The 20,738-nt window shown below is 50.5% G+C and overlaps 1 pseudogene; it reads left to right on the top strand.

Annotated features, from left to right (window-relative positions):
- The first annotated feature begins 9,947 nt into the window (after positions 1-9,947).
- LOC101107998 (large ribosomal subunit protein uL11-like) lies at positions 9,948-10,485 on the top strand (annotated as a pseudogene).
- Positions 10,486-20,738: the final 10,253 nt, after the last annotated feature.

Here is a 20,738-nt window from a genome sequence, read left to right as displayed (position 1 = left end):
TTGTGGAACATGGGCTCTCACTCCCCGACCAGGGGTTGAACCCAGACCCCTGCATTGGGAGCGTGGAGTCTGCCCTGCACCACCGTGGAGCTCTCTATTTTAGCTTTTTAAGAGACTGATTAAAATCTGACTGATGTAAGGCACGGCCCTGCCGCTCCTGCTGGAATTCTGATGGGAACTGTGTCGCATTTGGAGAGACCTGGTGTCAACAAAACTGCGTCTTCTCACCCTCCAGGCTGTGTACCTTTCCATTGATTCAGTTCTTGGTGAATTTCTCTTGGCAATGCTTTGGAGGTTTTTATTTTTTAATTTAAAAATTAATTTTACTTTTCTCCGATTATAAGTGATCCTTGTTGATTAGAGAAAATGTGGGCAGTATGGGAAAACATAGAAACGAAGGGGAAACATTCACAGTCTCACTCCCCAGGAGACAGCCACTGTTAGCATTGGGGCCTTTTTTGGTTTTCTGTCCTTTTATTATAATAATTGTGGTAAAATACACACACCATGTAATTTACCATGGTAACTACTCTTTTTCTGGCCATGCTGTGTAGCCTGCGGGAACTTAGTTCCCCAACAAGGGATTAAACCCGAGCCCCGAGCCTTGGGAGTGCAGAGTCTTCAGCACTGGACCGCCAGGGGAGCTCCCGTCTTAACCGGTCTCAGGGCACCGTTCTCGTTTCCCAGGTTTCTGTTTGCAGCTCTGGCCCATTTTTGTCAGATTTATCCTATTTCCCATTCGGTGGTACTTTTGTAAATGGTAGTTTTACGTTTCCATTTCCCATCGTTTTTGGTAGTGTGTGAAAGTGTGATTGAGTTTTGTTTAGGGATCATGTGTCCTGCAACCTTGACCAATTTACTTGTCTGTCTCAGTCGTACCCCTCTACCCCTAGGAAGCTGGCATAGCTCCAAAACAACCCAGAATTTCCAGATGTCAGGCTGTGGGGTCCTGGGGCAGGTGGGGTTCTGAAGAAGGGCTGCTGATGGCCACACGTGCGTAGGGTGGGAGGGGGCTAAGCCGCTGCACCGCTGGGGGAGCCGCCCCTGCCTGACTCCCTGTGGGCCTCTGACTGAGGCTGCAGGCGGGAAGCTGTGCGTTTGAACCAGTCTCTAAACCCGAGCACTGGGGCTGTGTGATCACAGGCCTGCACCGAGAGATGACAGGGCAGCCCCACCCCGTGTCCTTGGCACTGAGCTCAGCTGGGGGGATGGGGTGTGATGCCCACATCTCTGCTGCATCAGCAGTCATCGTCTGGAATCAAGTGCTGTGACAGACAGGGTGTGTATCAGTCAGCTGGTGCTGTGTAACAAGCTGCCCAGCTCAAGGTAAAGCAGGAGAGCCCGTGATGGCTCGTGAAGGCACGGCCTCGCTGGGCTGGCCTTCCCGTGTCACCTGAGGCTGACTAGGACAGTCTCCTGGCCCATCCGGGAGCTGCCTGTCGGCTGGGGCGTGGGCAGTGGAGTGTCTGAGCCACACGTCTCATCAGTAGCAGACCGCGGCAGCCAAGCGGGGAGAGAGCACAGTGCCCGAGGCTTCTCTTCCGTTTTTCTGTTTAACAGTCTTATTGAGTTATATTTTATAAACTATAAAATTCACTAGTTTTAAGTGTCACAATTCAATTTTTTAAGAATAAATTTGGAATGATGCTGTGATCACCACAGTGTCGCTGAAGAACAGCTTCCCCACCCACAGAGCAACCTCGGGGCCCAGCCCCTGGCAGCCACCGATGCACTTCCTGTGTGCTCAGACTTATCTTTTCTGGACCTCTCATATTAATAGAATCACACCATCTGAGATCTTCTCTCATTTGGCATAATGTCGTCTTATACCACGTGTCAGAACTTGGTTCTGTCTTAGTGCCGGCTGATGCTCCACTGTGAGCATCCAGCCTGTCTTGTTTCCCACTTGCCAGTTGATAGGCATTTGGGCCGCTTCCAGTCCTGGTCTGTGGAAATGAAGCTGCTGTGAATGTTCCGGCACAAGTTTCCGGGTGGGCATATGTTTCCACTTCTCTCGGGTAGCTGAGAGGAGTGGCATTGCTGGGCCACGTTTCCGGGTGGGCATATGTTTCCACTTCTCTCGGGTAGCTGAGAGGAGTGGCATTGCTGGGCCACGTTTCCGGGTGGGCATATGTTTCCACTTCTCTCGGGTAGCTGAGAGGAGTGGCATTGCTGGGCCACGTGGTAAGTTCATGGTTAACATCTTAGGAGGCAGCTGAGCTGCTTCTCAATCGGCGGCACCTGCCACATTTCTGCTGTTAATATATGAAGGTTCCAGTTGCTCCCTGGAGGAGGAAATGGCAACCCACTCCAGTATTCTTGCCCGGGAAACCCCACAGAGAGAGGATCCCGAGGGGCTGCAGTCCACAGGGTCATGAAAGAGCTGGACGTGACTTAGCAAGTAAACAACAAACAGTTTCTCAAACTTCTCCATCCCCAGAACTATCATCAGAACAACTGTTCTTCTGGTGATAGCTATCCCCGTGCGTCTCACTGCGGTTTTAATTTGTATTTCTCTACTTACTGATGTTGCCAAGTGTTTCTTCAAGTTCTCAGAGGCCGTCTGTGTCCTTTGGTCAACTGTCTAAAATTTCTGGTCACTTAAAACTTGGATTATTTGTCGTACTCTTGAGGGATAAGACACATTCTGGGTACAAGCCCTCGATCAAGGATGTGGCGTGTGCCTCCTCCGTTCTGGGACTGGCATCCCTGCTGAGAATCAGTTGGCTCTCAATGTACTGGATTATGCTCGGACTCTCAGCTATGCTCCGTTGGTTTGGATGTCTGTCCTCTTGCTCATATGGTACTATCTTGATTACGACAGCTTTGGAGTAAGTTTTGAAGTCAGGAAATGAGTTCTCCACCTTTGTTCTTTTTTAGGCTATTTTGGCTCTTCTGGGGACGTTACATTTACACGTGAATTTTAAGATCAGTGCACCAATTTCTGCAAAAACTAAGAAGCCAGCTTGGATTTTGGGAGGGGTTGCCATGGGCCCATGGGTGAATTCAGGTAGGGTGGCCACCACAGAGGTGCTGAGTCGCTCAGTCCGTGAACAGTGATGTCTGTTCCTTTAAAGCCTTCATCTCTCCCAGCAGCGTTTGTAATCTTCAGCGTGTAAGTCTCCCCCTTGCCCAAGGTGTCTCAAGAGCAAGGCATGGAATTAGCATGTGGCACTTCCTGTTGGACCCAGGAAGCCCTGAGGTCCAGCCCCTGGATTCTGGAAGTGGGAGATGGACTCCACCGGGGGTGGGAAGACTTGCCAAGCTGTGCTGTCAGGAGCCCGGATGTCCCCTGTGGTGTTGGAACCGAGGGTGGGCTGGCTGCTTATACCTGCCCAGGGTGTGGGTGGGGGGTGGTTAGCCATGGTCAGTGAGAGCTTGGACTTCATTTCTTCGCTTATGATGTGGTCAGCTTCTACGATAGCGCTAAAACACTTGTCAAAGCCTCACCGTTGACTTAGTTCAAAGCCAGGCTGAGTTCAGCACGTTTGCAGGGGGTTTCTGTGACAGTCAGCGTTGCCGCAGAGGATGGGGTGGGGGCATGAGGTGGACTCAAACACGTCTGATGGCCCTGAGCTCCTGGCCCCCTAGGCTGGCTGGTCCTGGGAAGAGCCCCTCCCCGCCTGTGCAGGCTGGGCTCTTCTTCTGCTAGGAAGGCCTGGACTTTAGAGACCACCTTGCCCTCAGCCCCTGAGAGGTGATCTCTAGTCCTCTCGGGTGTCCTGCCTGGTAAAAGGGTCTCTAGTATCTGGGGGCCTATAGGTCAATGTGACGTAAAGTGGGCCACGGGTCAGCCTGCCCCCCAGAGAGGCGGTCGGCTGTGGCGCTCCAACGAGGACCCTGGACCCCAAGTGGCAACACCCCACGGGGAGGTTACACATTAGGACTCCAGGGTGGGACGACGTCTGGAGGCTGGTGCCCAGCCCTCCTGAGCCCTGCCCAGGCCCTCCCGCCCTCAGGCTTTAATCTGCGCCCTGTCGGGGTCGCAGCCACACCGGGAGCACAAGCGCCCTCGGTGAGTTCTGGCAAACGCTCACATGGAAGCTGGTCTTGGGGGCCCCGGGCTCCCAGCGGGCGTCGGCAGTGCGGGGGCTGTGGGCCGTGCCCTGCCATCGTGACTGCCTCGGGAGGACCTCTTCTGGGTAGTGGTTCGCAAAGGTGGGGAGCCACTACCTCCTCACGGCCCCGGCTGCTTGTCCCCCAGACCCAGGACTGGACTCAGAGCCCGGCTCTTGGGGACGGCTGCCCAGGGTGGTCGCCAAGAAGGAAGACACGTGCCGGTCAGTCACGTGAGTCAACGGCAGGCTCCTGGTCAGAGGCTACCGCCGGGCGAGGCGGCTCTGCATGGTGATGAGACAGAAGCTGGAGCCCCTGGCAGCCAGCACGGTGCCAGAGTATCTCCGTGTGGATAAGAGACGCCAGCGGGGAGTGAACGTAGAGTGAAGACCCGCCTTGGCCTCTCCTGTACCCAGCGCCATGGGCATCTTTCTGGGCTGGACTCAGTCCTCTGCCCAGAGCCCACTGTTCGCAAATGCTTCACGGTGTTCCACGTACTCCAGGCCTCGCCACTTCACAGAAGTAACTCCTGTGGCCCGGGCCCAGCTCACGGGAGGGCTGGGCTGAGGACGCAGTTTTCGCTCCTGGAAGTGCCGGGCGGCTGCAGAAGTGCCCAAGGGCCTATGGCCACTGCAGCATTGACCGGGTGTCCCAAGCCCCCGGGCCCGCCTTCTGCACCCGAAGGACACCCAGAGCAGGCAGCGCCCCAGGGACGTCGTGCTGTGCCGGCGAGGACCCCACGCACCTCTGCCTTCCCTCCAACCCTCCAGAGGGGCAGACCCTCAGGGTCGGCTATGGGGGTCACCGCAGCCCCGGCCCCTCCCGGACGCGTTGGGTGCCACTGCCCTGCCCCCGAGGGGTCAGCACCTCCCCGTCCTCTCTCACCCCACCCCCCTGGCTTTTCAGCTTCGCCACGCACTTTATGATTATTTTTAACGTCCGATGCCTCTCTGTGTTAGCGATGTGGACAGAGCCCCCGCGCCACTTGCTTAGGAGGAAGCAGCCTCTGGTTGTCAGCCTAGAGTTCACGCCAGGCCTGATGTGGGCAGCATCCCAGGTGGGAACGCGTCGATGTCACCCCAGTGACCCGAGCCCCTGTGCTCCATGGGAACCAGCTGCACACAGGTGCCCCCAGGGGTGGTGTGTCGCTGGGGCAGGGGTGCACCGGTGTCGAAAGCAAACACGCCTGAGGTGATGGGGGGCTGAGCTGCCGTGGAAAGCATCCCGGCCGTGTGAGCAGGTGGGGTGCCACGAAGAACAGAAATATGTGACCTTATTTGTACCCTGAGCTGGAGAAGCAGCTTGGACCAGCTATGTTTGCCTATGGTATCTTTTGCTCTGAGATATTTTTAATTTTTACATGGTTATATCTGTCAGTCTTTCCATTATGTAGGTTGCAAGTTTTTGGTTGTTGTGTTTTTTTTTTTTCCCCCCAGTTCGGGGGCAACTGTGGTCTCTTCTGCCAAACAGGACCTTTAAACCACGTGGTCCAACCTGTCCACCGTCAGAGAGCTGTGTTGCAGAAAGTCTTTCCCAGTTTGTGCTTTCTGTGCTGATCAGAAGTTTTTTTTTAATTAATTTTTTATTGAAGGATAACTGCTTTACATAATTCTGTTGTTTTCTGTCAACCCTCAACACGAATCAGCTGTAGATATACATATTTCCCCTCCCTTTTGAACTCCCTCCCATCTCCTGCCCCATCCCACCCCTCTAGGCTGAGACAGAGCCCCGGTTTGAGTTTCCTGAGCCATACAGCCAATGATCAGTTTTAAATTCAGGTGCAGTTGAGTCTTGTCAGTGTTTCTCTTTGTGAGAAACTCTTTCTGAGTTTGAGGGGCTTGGGGAGTCCTGCAAATAATGTGACCCACAAGTCAACCTGGTGGAAATGACAGTGTGGGTTCAGTCTGGTCGAGGCTGGACAAGGATGTGGGTCAGATAAGAAGCCCCAGTGGCTCCATGGACCCTCCGGTGACTGCCCCCTGGGAGAGAGCTGGGGGAAAAGACAGGTGACCTGCTGCTGCTATTTCCATCTGTCTGCTGGCGAGCCCAGCTGGACCACCAGCGAGACGTCCTGTCACAGGCCACCGTCCTCAGTGAGGTCTGGGACGAATGCGGGGCCACGTCTTCTGGTTCCCTCAGCCTCTCAGCCACAGCAGGGGCAGCGACCCCCCTGAGAGGTGCGTGTGCAGCAGATCACCCTGGAGCGTGGCTTCTCAAAACCGCAGCTGCTCTGGGGCTCAAGGTCAGCGGCAGGCTGGGCAGCGGGACCAGCCGGCACCTCTTCTGCAGGTCTGGGCGGAGCTGCCTGGCCTCCTCGGGCACCTAACCCGGCCTGCAGATGCTTCTCTCTGGCCAGAGCTAGTTGCAACCTGGGATCCCATCAGCGAGACACAGATCATATTCCCCTCCGTGCTGCAGAAGCCTGGGAGCGCCTGTGGTCAACCTGGACTCCTGCTTGTTTTCCATAGCCGAATCCTGTCTCCCACCGTGCGGGTGCCCACGGCCGCTACAGACCACAGGCCTCCCAGGGGGACATGGCAAATAGTTCACACGCCCTAGCAGGTTGGAGGCTGTGAGGATCCAGTGATGGGACTGTGTGACATTTAGAGCCATGGTAACTGGAGAAATATCAGCAACCTCAGATGTGCAGGCGATACCACTCTGATGGCCAGAAGTGAAGAGGAACTAAAGAGCCTTTTGATGAGCGTGAAAGAGGAGAGTGAAAAAGCTGCCTTAAAACTCAACATTCGAAAAACTAAGGTCATGGTCCTGTCACTTCATGGCAAATACAAAAGGAAAAAATGGAAACAGTGACAGATTTTATTTTCCTGAGCTCCAAAATCACTGCAGACAGTGACTGCAGCCATGAAATTAAAAGATGCCTGCTTCTTGGAAGAAAAGCTATGAAAAACCCAGACAGCATATTAAAAAGCAAAGACATCACTTTGCTGACAAAGGTCCATCTAGTCAAAGCTATGGTTTTTCCAGTAGTCGTGCACAAATGTTTGATTTGGACCATGAAGAAGACTGAGTGCCAAAGAATGGATGCTTTTGAGCTGCGGTCCTGCAGAAGATGCTTGAGAGGCCCTTGGAAGCAAGGAGATCCACCCTGAATGTTCACTGGAAGGACTGATGCTGAAGCTGAAGCCCCAATACTTTGGCTACCTGATGCAGAACTGACTCATTCGAAAAGACCCCGATGCTGGGAAAGACTGAAGGCAGGAGAAGAAGGGGACGACAGAGGAAGAGATGGTTGGATGGCATCGCTGACTCAATGGACATCAATTTGAGCAAACTCTGGGAGATGGTGAAGGACAGGGAAGCCTGGTGTGCTGCAGTCCACGGGGTCACGGAGAGCTGGACACGACTGAGCGGCTGAGCAGCACCAGTGTGTGGTGCATTGCGGGCAACAGTTACTTGCACAACCAGTGATGGGCGTGCAAGGGGCGGGGGCAGCTCAGGACAGTGGGAGGGGCCCCTGGAGGAGCTGCACCAGCATCTAAGGGAATAAAGTGACTGATGGGCGGGGAGGGGGGAAGGGGGGAAGGGAGGGAGGGAGGGAAGGGGGAAAGGGGGGAAGGGGGAAGGGGGGGGGGGGGAGGGGGGGCCTGAATCCTATGCTCAAGGCAGGTCAGACAACAAGAGTGTTCCTTCCATCCCTGATGGATCTCTGCTCCCCCAAGTCTGCAGAGGGGATGTACTCCCAAGGCAGCCCCAGCAAGATCCAGAGGGTTCAGAACCCCAAGACAGACTGAGCTAACCTCCCTCCGCAGGTCCCCGTGAACTGCAGGACTCTGATGGGGACAGAGTTGGACGCCGGATTTGGGGCAGATCTAGACGCCAGAATCCCACAGTAGCCAGTGACCGCGCTGGGCGGGTGCGGGCCCTCCCCCTCCCGCGGGTCTGGTCCCGCCTCCTCTGCGGGCCCAGCAGTGGCCTCTTCTGATGTGGTTACTTTGCAAGCAGGTGCCGGTTTCCACCGCGCTCCACTTCCACCGCCCCTCACTGCCCCAAACCTACAATTAGAGTCAGATCCCAGCATGTCCAAGGAGGTTAAGCACAAGCCTAATTTGGGAAAAGAGGGTTTACGCATCAAAAGGTCTGCCAGATTCGTCATTTATACTGTCAGGAGCCTGGGGCTGTGTGGGTTGGTGTCTGCAAGTCCTAGTGAGGGAGGGAAGAGCGTGTTGTGGATTGGATTAAATCTTCCAAGATGTGTGCAGTTACAAGGGATTTGGGATTTGATATTTTCAGCACTCTCTTCATGGACCATAGCGTTGTTGAGGCAAAGAGGCTTGCATAGCTCAGTGTAGCTGTGAGCCATGCCGAGCAGGGTCACCCATAGTCCCAGGGCAGAGTTCTGATAAAACATGGCCCACTGGAGGAGGGGATGGCAAGTCATCCTGGCATTCCTGCCTGGAGAACCCCATGAACAGTATGAAAAGGCAAACAGATAGGACGCTGAAAGATGAGCTCCCCAAGGCAGCAGGTGCCCAATACGCTCCTGGAGAAGAGTGGAGAAACAGCTCCAGAGGGAAGGAAGAGGCTGGCCCGAGCAGAAACGACTCTCAGCCGTGGATGTGTCTGGGAGTGAGACTTAAAGTCCGATGCTGTAATAACAGTGTCTCACAGGACCCTGGAATGTCAGGTCCATGAATCAAGATAAACTGGACGTGGTCAAGAAGGAGATGGCAAGAATGAACACTGGCATCTGAGGAACCAGTGAACTAACATGGCCTGGAACGGGTGAATGTAGCTCAGATGACCATTGTATCTACTACTGCGGGCAAGAATCCCTTAGAAGAAATGGAGTAGCCCGCATGGTCAACAAGAGAGTCCAAAATGCAGTACTTGGGTGCAGTCTCAAAAACAACAGAATGATCTCTGTTCGTTTCCAAGGCAAACCATTCAATATCACAGTGATCCAAGTCTATGCCCCGAACAGTAATGCTGAAGAAGCTGAAGTTGAACAGTTCTATGAAGACGTTCAATACTTTCTAGAACTAACACCCCCAAAAGATGTCCCTTTCATTATAGGGGACTGAAAAGCGAAAGTAGGAAGTCAAGAGTTACCTGGAGGAACGGGCAAGTTTGGCCTTGGAGTACAGAATGAAGCAGGGCAAAGCCTAACAGTTTTGCCAACAGAGCGCACTGGTCATAGCAAACACCCTTTTACAGCAACAGAAGAGACGACTCTACACATGGACACCACTAAAGATCAAAATCGAAATCAGATTGATTATCGTTTGCAGCCGAACGTGGAGAAGCTCTATACAGCCAGCAAAAGCAAGACCTGGAGCCGACTGTGGGTCAGATCATGAACCCCTTACTGCAAAATTCAGACTTAAATTGAAGAAAGCAAGGAAAATCACTAGACCATTCAAGTATGACCTCAGTCAAATCCCTCATGATTATATAGTGGAAGTGAGGGACAGAGCCGAGGGACTGGATCTGGTGGACAGGGGCCTGCAGAGCTATGGAAGGAGGCTTGTAACACTGTGCAGGAGTCAGTGACAAACCACCCAAAGGAAAAGAAGTGTCAGAAGGCAAAGTGGTAGTCTGGGGAGCCTTTACAAATAGCTAAGGAAAGAAGAGCATTGAAAAGCCAGGGAGAAATGGGCATACCCAGCTGAACGCAGAGTCCCAGAGAACAGCAGGGTGAGAGAAGGCCTTCTTCAGTGATCAGTGCAAAGAAGAGGAAAACAATAGAATGGGATAGACCTGAGATCTCGTCAAGAAAATTGAAGATATCAAGGGAACATTTCATGCAAGGATGGGCACAGGAAAAAGGTATGGACTTAACAGAAGCAGAAGATATTAAGAGGTGGCAAGTATACACAGAAGAGCTCTCGGCTCAGAGGAGGCAAAAAGTACAACTTCCTTTGTCATCCCGAATCGGGGTTCTTCCGACACCAGCCGCCTCCACCATGCCACCTAAGTTCGACCCCAGTGAGATCAAAGTCAGATACCTGAGGTGCGCTAGTGGGGAAGTTGGTGCCACATCTGCCCTGATCCCCAAGATTGGCCCCCTGGGTCGGTCTCCAAAAAAGGTCGGTGACAACATCACCAGGGCAACTGGTGATTGCAAGAGTCTGAGGATTACAGTGAAACTGATCAGAACAGACAGGCCTGGATTGAGGTGCTATCTTCTGCTTCTGCCCTGATCATCAAAGTCCTCAAGCAGCCACCAAGAGATAGAAAGAAGGAGAAAAACATTAAGCACAGTGGAAACATCACTTTTGATGAGACTGTCGACATTGCCTGGCAGGTGCAGCGTCGATCTCTAGCTGGAGAACGCTCTAGCCCAGAGAACTCACTGGCACCATTAAAAAGATCCTAGGAAGTGCCCCATCTGTGGGCTGCAACGCTGATGGACGCCACCCTCATGACATCATAGATGACACCAACTGCGGTGGAGTGACCACCTAGTTAAGAGCTGCAAAAGGAAGAGAAAAATAAAGGATTATTTGACAGCCAAAAAAAAAAAAAAAGGAATACACAGAAGAACTGTACCCAAAGATCTTAATGACTTGAAAAACCACAGTGGTGTGACCGTGCCCCTGGAGCCAGACATCCAGGGTGTGAAGGCAAGTGGGCCTTAGGAAGCGTTACTACACACAAAGCTGGTGGAGGTGACCAAATTCCAGCTGAGGCATTTCAAATCCTAAAAGATGATGCTCTTAAAGTGCTGGCACTCAATACGCCAGCAAATTTGACAAACTCAGCAGTGGCCACAGGACTGGAAAAGGTCAGTTTTCATTCCAATCCCAAAGACGGACAAAGCCAAAGAAAGCTCAAACTACTGCACAGTCGCGCTCGTTTTCATGCTAGGAAGGTTATGCTCAAAATCCTTCCAGTTAGGGCTCAGTAGTACATGAACCGAGAACTTTCAGATAGTCAAGCTGGATTTAGAAAAGACAGAGGATGTGGGGAGCAGAGGACGAAGACGGCAGAGGGACTAGAGATCAAATTGCCAACATCTGCTGGATCATCAAAAAAGCAAGAGAGTTCCAGAAAAACGTCTGCTTCTGCTTCATTAACTATGCTAGAGCCTTTGACTGTGTGGATCACAACAAACTGGAAAATTGTTAAAGCAATGGGAATACCAGACCACCTTACCTGCCTCCTGAGAGACCTGTATGTAGGTCAAGAAGCAACAGTTAGAACAGGACATGGAACAACAGACTGGTTCAAAATTGGGAATGGAGTATGACAGGTTGTATATTTTCACCCTACTTATTTCACTTCTATGCAGAGTACATTGTGCAAAATGCTGGGCTGGATCAATCTCAAGCTGGAATCCAGATTACTGGGAGAAATATCAATAAACTCAGACACGCAGATGACACCACACTTATGGCAGAAAGAGAAGAGGAATTAAACAGCCTCTTGATGACGGTGAAAGAGGAGAATGAGAAAGCTGGCTAAAAGCTCAACATTGAAAAAACTAAGATCCTGGCATCCGGTCCCATCACTCCATAGCAAATAGATGGGGAAAAGTGGGAAAAATGGCACATTTTATTTTCTTGGGCTCAAAAATCACTGTGGATGGTGACTGCAGCCATGAAACTAAGACATTTGCTCCTTGGAAGGAAAGCTATGACAAACCTAGACAGCGTGTTAAAAAGCAGAGACACCGATTTGCCGACAAAGGTCCTTACAGTAGAAGCTATGGTTTTCCCAGTGGTCACGCATGGATGTGAGAGTTGGACCATAAGAAAGGCTAGCACTGAAGGATTTGTTTTGAACTGTGGTGTTGGAGAAGACTCCTGAGAGCCCCTTGGACAGCAAAGAGGGCAACCAGTCAATCCTAAAGGAGATCAACCCTGAATTCTCAGTGGAATGACTGGTGCTGAAGCTGAAGCTCCAATCCTTCGGCCACCTGATGGGAAGAGCTGACTCACTGGAAAAGACCCTGATGCTGGGAAAGATTGAAGGTGGGAGGAGAAAGGGACGACAGAGGATGAGATGGTTGGATGGCATCACTGACTCAATGGATATGAGTTTGAGCATGCTCTAGGAAGGACAGGGAAGCCTGGCGTGCTACAGTCCATGGGGTCACAAAGGGTTGGACATTAGCGATTAAACAACAATGATTTTTCAATGCAAGAAGCTGGAAGCGTCCCTCACTTTTTTCTTGGTTGGTTGACTGAAACTGGGGCTCAGTGGTCACCCAGTGGTGGAGGTTGAAATGCTGGAAAGGCTGTGGTATGATGGGGAGGAAGGATTCCAAAATAAGAACCAAGAACTTCTCGTCTCCTGACCGTGGTCCCAGGAAGACCCGTCCCCATCACCGCTGCCCTGAGGGATACAGAGGAGGAGCGTGCTGGTGTCCTGGGACCGTGGACCACCCAGAGGCTGTCCTCTTTGTGGGGAGGAGACAGGAGGATGCTGCTGTTGAAACGTGTGCCTTGACTGCCGTGAGGCTGACGGGCCAACTTTTCTAAAGGGTCAGAGTGAAAATACAGGCAAAAATAAATGGATCTGGAAACCAGAAGATGGTTAGGACGAAAGAATAATTCCAAGAGCTAATTTTGGAGGGACAAAAATCACAAAAAATAGAGAGAGAATTAGAAAGCCAAATCAAGGAGGGAGGAATGTTAAAATATACAGAAGAACAAATGAGAGAAATCGTCACAGATGCAGAAAATGGTTTTTAAGTACAAGATACAATACTTTGATGCACACCAGGCAAGTAAATAAAACCTGGCTGAAACAGATGGTTTTTCTAAGGAAATATTATAATTAATAATAGATTTATTGAAACAGATTCCTGAAGAGATTTAAAAATATAAGCACAGCAAGTAATGCAGAGCTATCCCTGGAAAAGCCATCAGGCAGAGACAGTCTCCTAAGTAAAGAAGCCTCTGCCTGCCAGTGCAGAAGACATGGGCTCAATCGCCGGTCCAGGAAGATCCCACATACTGCGGAGCAACTAAGCCGGTGAGCCTGGGCTCTGGAGCCCGTGCTCCGAAATGAGAGAGCAGCCTCTCTTTTCACAGCTAGAGGAAAGCCACACAGCAATGAAGACCCAGCACAGCCATAAGGAAATAAAGAAATACAGATTTTAAAAAGAATAATATTTTTTTTAAAAGCCATACTATAATGTATTCCAGGATATAGGAAACTGGTGAATTTTTCCCATTTAAAAATATTCCTTCAATAATATGGATATCAAAACTCTAAAAATCTAGCACAATAGTGTACAATTACAGACTGAGCTCATTAATATCAATGCTAAAATATTAATATTAGCATACAGAATCAAAAGGCACATTAAAAGGCTCACACTCTAAAGCCGAGTGAGGTTTGCTTGTGGATGACTTGTTAACAGAAAATGTTTAATACAACTCATCATATTAATAAAGCAGAAGAGAGAAATTGTGTTCATTTCCTAGAGGTATTTGATAGGATTTATCATAGATTTTCTTTTCTTGAGGTAAAATTTCCATTCAGTCAGGTAGACAGATCTTAAAGAATCTTAAACCCGAGGGACTTCCCTAGAGGTCAGTGGTTAAGACTCAGCACGTCCACTACAAGGGCTCGATCCCTGTCGGGAACCTAGGATCCCGCCTGCCGAGCGGCAGGGCCCAAAGACAAAAACAAACCAGCAAAAGCCAGTGTTAAGCCTGCAGAAAGGCTCCTCCCATTCCTCCTGCACCGGTCGGGAGTGGATGGCCAGCCCGGTGCCCCAGCGTCCCCGCGCGCTGCGCCGTGCAGTTCCCACAAGGAAGGACGCTCTTCCTCACAACTGAAGCCCCGCGGCGGTCAGGAAACCCGCACGGTGCATCCCTGCCTCATCCTCAGCTCCGCCCCTCCGTGCTTCCAGCGCTCCCCCATCCTCTGGCAAACCCATCCTCACACTTTCCCGGGCTGACCCAGCAATCAGCCATTTCTAGAAGAATCCTTGGTTCCTTTCAGTGTCGAAGGATGAGTCAGTGCACAGATCTGAAGCAAACGGTTCCGTGAGTTTTGACAAACGTACGTATCCTGTAACCCGCCCCTACAATCAGCGTGTCAGGCTCTGGGGGATTTCCCTGGTGGCCCTGTGCCTAAGACTCCATGCTTCCTGTGCAGGGGGCTCAGGTTCGATCCCTGGAACTAGATCCTGCGTTTGGCAGCTAAGAGTTCGCATTCTGCAACTAAAGACCCTGCGTGTCTCAACACAAATGGACGGTCACAGGTGCTTCAGCTAAGACCAGGCACAGTCAGATACAGGAAGAAATCTGAGAAAGGGTATCAGGCCTTTCAATCACCCATAAAGTTACTCTGCTCCTTGAAGACTCCTCCCACCTCCCAGGCGCCCGCTGTTCTCATTCCTGTCATTTTGTTTGTTCCTCATTTGAATAGAATGATGCATGCTTTTGTCTGGAATTTTTCCGCTTGATCTAATAGACTGTAGACTCACGCACGTTGCAGCGTAGGTCAGTCACCTGCTCTCCTTGGTGCCGAGGAGCCTCTCCTGGTATGACTCTCACAGCTTGCTTATCAGGTCTCCTGTTGACCAGCAGATAGATTCTTCCCAGATTTTGGCTGCAGTGAACGAAGTTAGGGTAATCATTCTTGTACAAGCTGCTTGAGGTCAGAGGTCTTCTTTTCTCTTGGAAAGGTGTAAGAGTGGAATTGCTGGGTCCTGGGGTAGGTACTTTCACTTTTCACTTTCATGCACTGGAGAAGGAAATGGAAACCCACTCCAGTGTTCTTGCCTAGAGAATCCCAGGGACGGGGGAGCCTGGTGGGCTGCCATCTATGGGGTTGCACAGAGTCGGACACGACTGAAGCGACTTAGCAGCAGCACCAGGGGTAGGTATATAGCTGCAAAATTGTTTCACAAAGTTGCACCATTTTGCATTCTTGGCAGCCTTGTATGAGTCCTGTTTGCTCTGTGATTTCACCAGCAGTCGGTGTTTCCATCTTAGCTAAATTGGCATCTAAGTGGCGTCTCACTGGGGTTTAAATTGCCGTTTCTGTAGTTTTGGCTTCCAGGTGTTTGACTGCGAAGTGTCTAGATGTGGTTCTCTTGAGTTTGCGTACACTAAACTTTCTGCATCTGTACATTTATGTTTTTTACCAAATTTGGAGAAGGAAATGGCAGCCCACTCCAGTGTTCTTACCTGGAGAACCCCAGGGACAGAGGAGCCTGGTGGGCTGCCATCTCTGGGGTCGCACAGAGTCGGACACGACTGACGCGACTTAGCAGCAGCAGCAGGGAATTTTCAGCCGTTATTTCTTCAAAAATTTTTTCTGCCCCATTTGTCTGTCCTCCTCACGTAGAATCCTAATTGCGCATGCACTCCGCCGCCTGATGTCGTCCCGGTGACCGCCTCCCTGGTCTCTGGTGCTCGACCTGTCTGCACGCAGACATTCCCTTCTCTCAGCGTCGCTTGTGTTGCGCTCACGGAGCCCCCTTTCGCAGTATCCATTCTTGTTGCTCAGTTGCTGAGTCACGTCCAGCTCTTTGCGACCTCATGGACTGCAGCACGACAGGCTTCCCTGTCCTTCACCATCTCCTGGAGTTTGCTCTGACAGTACCCATTCTGCCGGTCAGCATATCCAGTGATTTTTTTTTTCATTTCAGATATTGTCTTCTGGTTAGAAATTGTATCCAGTCCTTTATTTTTGTATGTGTGTGTTTTCCATCAGTCCCATTTTTACAGTTTTCATTTCTCAGTTTAGATTTTCCTTTTGTCTCCTTGCGCATTCATCTGTACCTTTAAGTCTTCGGGCACATTTATAAAGACTGCTTTGTCAATGTTCTGCTCTGCAAAATTTGGTCACTTGAGGATCTGGTTCTAGGGACTTCCACCCCCTTAATTATGGGTCATGTTTTCAAGCTTCTTCTCATATGTAGTAATTGTCTGTTATGTGCTAGACTTTGAGATTGTTGTATGAAAAAGAGTGTAAATGATGTCTTCTTTTAAAAGATATTGCTTTGTTCTGGAATGCTGCTAGAATCCTAGCAGACTGTGTGGTCGTGTTGGATGCTTTGGAAGGCTGGGTCTGTTTCAGGCCTGTTCTGAGTCCTAGGTTTTGGCCCTTATTCTGGAGCGTGGTTTGTATTCCTGAACCATGGCCTTTCTGGGGTTTTGCTTGGTCACCCGAGGTGCCCACTGAGGCTTCTCCACTCGAGCTGGGTGGGACCTGCGGTGTCACCCATCCCTGCACCGTGACGGGTTTCTCCACCTCCGCCCCACAATAGCCACTCTTGCTGGGCTTTATGGAAGCCCTCCCTGCACACAGGCAGCCTGGCCCCAGCCGGGCTCTGATGGGAGCCCACACACAGGCTCACGTGACTGTGTGATGCGTAGTAAGAAACGTGTGCCTAGTGCTTGTCCCTGTTGCGGACACAGAGCCCCTGAGGCCGCTGGCATCTCCTGAGATGACAGCAGCGCGCGTGTCTTTTGCTATATTAATGGATGACGCTCGAAACCACTTTAGGATGGTATCTGGTTGCCAGAGGCGCCAACCATGTGATTAGAGGGTCGGAACTGTCAGTCCCGCCACCTGAAGCCTGAGGAGGGGAGAGAGGCTGAATCAGTGATCAGTGGCCAGTGAGTTCCCCATCACATCTGTGTAGTGAAGCCGCCGTCAGATCCCAGTGGACAGGGTTTGGGGAGCTTCCAGACTGGTGAACCAGATGCATGCATTTGCTGCTGGGTGAGGCCCCAAACTCCACTGGGACAAAAGCTTCTGTGTGTGGGACCTTGCCCTAGTGCTTCCTCCTCTGCCTTTTGACTGCATCTCTAAATGTCCTTTGTAATAAGCTGGTGATCTAGTGAGTAGACTGGTTTTCTGAGTTCTGTGCGCTGTCCTTGCATATTAATCGAAGTCGAGGGGGGTGTCCTTGGAGCCTCCAGTCTATACAAAGCCGGATGGAAGCACAGGTGACAACCTGGACTGGAACTGGGGTCTGAAGTGGGGGGCAGTCCTGTGGGGCTGAGACCTTAACCTGTGGCTCTGATGCTGTGTCCAGGTCAATGATGTTGGAAGTGAGTTGAATCGCAAGACCTCCCCGCAGCTGGTGTGGGAAACTCCCCCACGTGGGGCTGGGTGTCAGACCCGTGCTTCTGCACACTCACGACGCACAGTCCCCTCCTGCTTGGCACTGGCCCCTGCCAGCTGCAGCCCCTCCAGCCCTCCTGGAGCCCCTAACCCTCATCTCTGCCTCCTCGGCCAGGAAGACTTCTGCTTTGGCTTCAGCTCTCGCGACCTTGGAGGGGAAACCTGAGGTGAAACCAGGGCAAACCCGGGGCTCATTTCATGGCCCTTTTCCTCCTCTCAAGAGTTTCAGTCCTGCATCCCCTGTTGCTCACCGTTGCCTCATACATTTGCCTGATATTATAGTTATTTATGGCAGGAGGTAAGTATAACTGGTTATAATGTCCTGCCTGGAACTGACATGCGTTCTTTTTTGTTTTTCCTTTGGCTGCGCCACGCAGCATGTGGGATCTTAGTTCCCTGACCAGGGGCTGAACCTGAACCTTCTGCGTCAGAAGCTCGGAGTCTTAACCACTGGACCAGCAGGGAAGTCCCTCAACATGCATTCTTGATCAAATTTTCTTGTATAAATGCCATAAATTTATACAAGCCCCAAGCTATCCCCATGTTAAATGGGGGAGATACCAGAATCATACCTATTAAAGTAAAGACTCAGGAGGGTTGTCTTCTGATATCACTGTTACTTAATATTTTTGCAACCAGAGAAGAGAAAAGTGAGACATAACAGGAGCGATGCTATTAGGAGGAATTCCTGTTCAGGAGGCACCAGGAGGGGGTGTAATGGCAGGAGCAGTGATGTGATGTCAGTGTTTTGCAGCTGATATGATTAAATCTCTGGAAAAATCCAAGTGGATCAATTTAAATCCTATTGCAAACAGTATTTCAGGACTGTCTGGGACAGAAGGAGCATGCTGCCATCATTAGCCCTCGTCTATACGGAAAAGGGCTTCCCTGGTGGCTCAGACAGTAGAGAGTCTGCCTCCAAAGTGGAAGATCTGGGTTCGATCCCTGGGTGGGGAAGATCCCCTGGAGGAGAGCATGGCAATGCACTTGCCAGGAGAATCCCCATGGACAGAGGATCCTGGCGGGCTACAGTCCATGGGGTCGCAAAGAGTCAGACAAGACTGAACGCCTAAGCACACAGCATACAAAAAGCAGCTTGTTAGCAAGAGATAAAAAAAGAAAAGATCCCTTTGACCGTCGGACCAGAAGCTAAAGTACCCAGGAATAAACCTAATGAGAAACACGTAAGATCCAAGGAAGAAACAAAAATCCCACTGAGGGACCCAGACAGAGACTTGAACGGAGGCGAGGCAGGCCTTGTCCTAGGATCCCTAGACTCACGGTCATAAAGAGGACAGTCTCTGCTCCTAGGAATCTGTCCTGTAGACTTGACGTCACGTACGTGAGATGAAGCATCTCGCAGATGTGGGATGAAGCACTGCTGCTGCTGCCGAGTCGCTGCAGTCGTGTCCGACTCTGCGCGACCCCATAGAGGGCGGCCCACCAGGCTCCCCCGTCCCTGGGATTCTCCAGGCAAGAACACTGGAGTGGGTTTCCATTTCCTTCTCCAGTGCATGAAAGTGAAAAGTGAACGGGAAGTCGCTCAGTCGTGTCCGACTTCGCGACCCCATGGCACACGCAGGGCTATCCGTTCGAGCACTGCCTGTGGTAGAAAAAGCCTGGGAACGTCTCAAAAGGCCACTGGGAATGGTTAAGAACACCGTGGTATGCGTGCAGCAGGGTGACATCCCACCGCCAGCTCTCCAGGCCCAGAGGAAGGACGATCTCCAAGGCTGACGGCTGTGTGAAAAAATCACGGTGCTGAGGGTGTGGCGCTCGGCCACTGTGAGACGTGCATGTGGTTTGCACACAGGGGTGGCTCAGCTCTAAGGAAAATCAAGCCTGACAGCGTGATGCCAGCGGGCAGGCATTTCTTTCTCTCAAGGCCTGCCCAGCGCGGGCCTCCTCTGTCCGCCCTGCTCTCTGGAGCAGGCTGGTTCCCCCTCAGCCTTGGCTCATAGTCAAAGACGGCCACCTCGTCTCCAGCCCACACAGCAGGGCCCAAGTCAGGAAGAAAGGAGGCGGGGAAGAGGCAGCGAGGGTCCCACGGGTCCCACGTTCTCTCGGAAGAGCAAATGATGGGACTTCTCTGATGGGCCAGTGGCTGAGACTCTGAGCTCCCGACCCGGGGGCGCAGGTTCAGTCCCCCATCAGGACCTGGATCCCGCGGGCTGCGACAAAGAGTCTGTGCGAGGCAGCTAGAGATTTCACGTGTCTTGACTAAAAGGTCCCTCCTGCTGCAACTAAACCTCTTTATTAAAAAATAAGCTATTTAAAAAGGAAAGCCTGTGTTTACCTCAGCATTCCTCTCAGCAGGCGTGGCTTGTAGCTCATGGGTCAGAACTGAGTTCACGGCTGCTCCTGGCTGCAAGGGAGGCAGGGAAGTTACGTATTTAACCAACTGTGAGGCCCCGACAACAGAGAAAGGGGAAGGACAAAAGCCAAGAACGAGGGCGGCCTGCGTCATCTACTACACTGGCCATACTTAGAATGTCTTCAGAAGGATGCCAGAAAACTGGAAACTCTAGTAGAGTCCGGAAAGGGCGCAGAATGTCTGAGGGTGTGCGTGTGGAGGGAGGGGATTTATTCTCTTCTGTGAATTTAATGCTCTGTGTATTTGCTACCTGCAAAATAAAGAAGTGAAATATAATTTTCAAAAGTCACCAATAACAAAAGTACAGCTTTAAAAATGCCATATTCAGAGACTTTTAAAAATGTTTTAAACTAACATTTATATTAAAGAGAAATTCATAAGGTTACATTACAAAATACTTAGAATTTAACAGTAATGGAACCTCTGCATGTTAAAATTTGTGAGACACATTTAAAACAGTATTAGACAGGATATAAAATCAACACACAGAAATCCCTTGCATTCCTATACACTAATAATGAGAAAGTAGAAAAAGAAATTAAGGAAACAATTCCATTCACCATTGCAACGAAAAGAGTAAAATACTTAGGAATATATCTACCTAAAGAAACTAAATACCTATATATAGAAAACTATAAAACAGTGATGAAAGAAATCAAAGAGGACACTAATAGATGGAGAAATATACCATGTTCATGGATTGGAAGAATCAATATAGTGAAAATGAGTATACTACCCAAAGCAATTTACAAATTCAATGCAATCCCTATCAAGCTACCAGCAATATTTTTCAGAGAACTAGAACAAATAATTTCAAGATTTGTATGGAAATACAAAAACCTCGAATTGCCAAAGCAATCTTGAGAAATAAGAATGGAACTGGAGGAATCAACTTGCCTGACTTCAGGCTCTACTACAAAGCCACAGTCATCAAGACAGTATGGTACTGGCACAAAGACAGACATATAGATCAATGGAACAAAATAGAAAGCCCAGAGATAAATCCACACACATATGGACACCTTATCTTTGACAAAGGAGGCAAGAATATACAATGGAGTAAAGACAATCTCTTTAACAAGTGGTGCTGGGAAAACTGGTCAACCACTTGTAAAGGAATGAAACTAGATCACTTTCTAACACCGTACACAAAAATAAACTCAAAATGGATTAAAGATCTAAATGTAAGACCAGAAACTATAAAACTCCTAGAGGAGAACATAGGCAAAACACTCTCTGACATAAA

The sequence above is a fragment of the Ovis aries genome, chromosome 18 (genome assembly GCF_016772045.2).
Source record: "Ovis aries strain OAR_USU_Benz2616 breed Rambouillet chromosome 18, ARS-UI_Ramb_v3.0, whole genome shotgun sequence".
In the NCBI taxonomy this organism is placed as follows: Eukaryota; Metazoa; Chordata; class Mammalia; order Artiodactyla; family Bovidae; genus Ovis; species Ovis aries.
The sequence above is the reverse complement of the archived record's forward strand: the minus strand, read 5'-3'. Positions and strand labels throughout refer to the sequence as shown.